The following is a 3,456-nucleotide window of genomic DNA, read 5'->3' as shown; positions in this document are numbered from 1 at the left end:
TATATATATATTTGTATGTATGTATGTATGTATGTATGTATGTATGCATACCAAAGTAACGGACTCGCGCAGAAACACACGCTCACATAAACACACACACAAACACACACACAAACACACAAACTCACACACAGTTACATGCATGTGGGAGTTTGGCCGGATATGCAATCAATTCACTTGTGCACATACGTTGAAGACGCAAAAAAAAATAAAATAAAATAAAATCCCCCAAAACCCGGAAGTCCGAACAGAAACTAAATTGTCTTAATTACGTAGCGCATATATATATATATACACACATATATGTATGTATTCGCATGTACTTAAGTGTATATGCGTTTCTGTCTGAGTAAGACTGTGTGAACGTGTTCGAACATCTGCCGCAATATTCCCTCTTGGTTTTCCTATGACACAATTTATTGCTTGCATCTCCATTCGCTTCTCAATGATGGTCGTCGAGGAGGTTGTCTGTATCTCGTTGCTAATATTACATATGTAACTATATAACTATATAACTATATGTAACTATGACACAGCGTTTCTTAAAGTTCAGTTTCGCTCTCTTATTTCACATTCATTTCACATATCTTCCATGTTTATTGCTTCCTTTCTCTTATATTTTAATTTGCTGTCCTGGAGATTACATTAATATTTATAAGATTCTTCGTTCATTATTCACAGATATCCGCTTGTCTTGTGATGTTACATCTGTGCGCATGTGTGAGTATGTATGTGTACATGTGTAGATATATATATATATATATATATATATATATATATATATATATATATATATATATCTTCACACATACATACATACATACATATATCCTACATATACATATATATATATATGAATATATATATACAGATATATATATATATATATATATATATGTATGCATGGAAGTGTGCATATAGTCACAACAATATGTGTGCGCATATATACACATATACATAAATACATAGTTATATATAATTGAATTTATATGTGTACAAATATATATGTGTATTTATATATTTACATAGATATATTTGTGAATATATATATATACATGTATTTATTTATTTATTTGTGTGTATATATATATATATATATATATATATATATATATATATATATATATATATATGTATATATATATACTTACGTGTATATACAGATAGATATATATATACACATGCATACATATATATCTACATACATACACAGTTACATACAAATACGCAAACGTACATGTGTGTGTTTGTGTGCGTACGCATAATTGTGTGTATTTGTCTATGTCTGTGTGCGTGCACGCGCGTTTAACTTTGCGTGTATATGCGCGCAGATGTATTTGCACGTGTGTGTGTGTGTGTGTGTGTGTGTGTGTGTGTGTGTTATATAAACAAGTGTCGTACGCTACTAATATCGCATGATAGCTGTTGTCACAGTGGATGATGTCATTCTGAACCTCCTACACCAGAATCGGTATAACCATAGAAAATTTAGTTAACTTCCCAGGCATGGCTGTGTGTGTAGTTCAGAAGCTCACTTAGTAATCTCATGGTTTCAGGTTCAGTCCCACCGCGCGGCACCTCGGCCAAATCTGTTCTATTATGAACCCCTGGCCGACCAATGTCTCGAGAGTGAATTTGATAGACGGGAACTGTGTGGAATCACATCGTCTATATACTTATGAATATGACAAAGAGAGAGCGGGGTGGGCTGTATGCACGCATGTGTATGCCTTTATTTCTATTCCCCTTCCGCATGACAGTCGGTGTTAGTATGTTTGACAAGTCCCTTAACCCCTTGGGGGTCGTGGGGCGCTGTAGCCATGCAGCGTATCTTGGGCGAGAAAGCTTAGTGGAGCCTATCTTATGCCAGGCGAAACTCATTTCTGCAATATGAAATGAAATGTTTTACTTAAAAGCACAACGGATTGCCCGGTCCAGGAATCGAAACCACAATCTTACGGTCGTGAATCCAACACCCTAACCACTAAGCCACGTACCTCCACATTGATATGTTTACGCGCCCGGAATTCAGCAGATCGTTCAAAAGAGACCAGTAGAAACACCAGACATAATGGTAGAAGAATAAGGACCGGAGTCGATTTGTTCGACGAAATTCATCAACCCGGAACTCCAGCATGGTCGCAGACGAATGATTTAAACAAAATACTAGAATTTAAAAAAAAATACTACAACTATAACTTGAGTCAATATCGGTGTCTAAGCGTGTTTCATAAGAGGGAAAAACAAAATTATGATCGTCATAATTTTGAAAATTATAAGAGGGAAAAAACAAACTATGATAAGACGTCAAAATTTTGCAGCTTCTTTCCGGGGTTATGAGACTGGTTTATATCGTTTTTGGATTTGGTTTGCCAGATTATTTATGTGAGTTCGTGTGTTGAAGCATATTCTGTTGTGTCTGGGGAGAGTCATGCTCTTTTGGTGCCTTATAATTTAACACACTCACCGGTAAAATTTCCACTTATTTCTAAAATTTTCGTTCCGTCTTGCAGCCTTTTCAATAGTTTTGACTCTGAGAGTCAAAGACGCAACGAAAATTTTAGAAATAAGTGGAAATTTTACCGGTGAGTGTGTTAAATTATAAGGCATCACAAGAGCATGACTCTCCCCAGAGACAGGTTTAGTTGTAAATAAATAAATTTATAGAGACCATGAGTGGTTTCATACGGATAAAGCGACGTGTTCTACAGAACATATTACTTCGTCTAAAAATTAAGCAAAACTATGTGAAAGAGCTCAATGTAACAGTTTAAAGATGATACATTTTAGAGATACAATTTAATGCCTCTCTCATGTTTCTCTCTCTTTTACTTTTTTCTTGGTGACTTCTTCTTTGTGATATAATGCTTGGGAAAGAATATATTTGCGGCTGAAGATAGCTTTATACCATCCTGTCTATCAATTATATACTCATATAATGATGCAACGACTGTTTGTGTATAAAGCTTGAAACACGTGTACCGCGGAATCCTTTGTGTTCTGTTTTATTTTTACGTTTTTAATTTATATATATATATATATATATATATATTATATCATATTATGTGTGTGTATGTGTGTGTGTACGCACGCGCGCACGTGTGTGTAGTATTATATTAAAACTAAAGCTGAAAGTTTTTCTCGCACTTGAGTTCCATTACCACGATCTTCAGGCGAAAATTGTATATGCATATATATATATATATAACATATATATATATATATATGTACACACCCATATGTGTTTGTATGAGTGCGTACGTGTGTGTATGGATATAGATAGAATCACACACACACATACACACACACACGCATACTAACATTGGTAAATATAGGAAGCAAACATCTACAAGCCTTTGTCTTGTGTGTTTCCTGTTTCCTACAACACCGGTTTTATTATATGACTTGTGTAACATCCACAGCTCGCCAACTCCTCCTCGTCTTCCCCCCCCCCCC

The sequence above is a fragment of the Octopus bimaculoides genome, chromosome 19 (genome assembly GCF_001194135.2).
Source record: "Octopus bimaculoides isolate UCB-OBI-ISO-001 chromosome 19, ASM119413v2, whole genome shotgun sequence".
Lineage (NCBI taxonomy): Eukaryota > Metazoa > Mollusca > Cephalopoda > Octopoda > Octopodidae > Octopus > Octopus bimaculoides.
The sequence above is the reverse complement of the archived record's forward strand: the minus strand, read 5'-3'. Positions refer to the sequence as shown.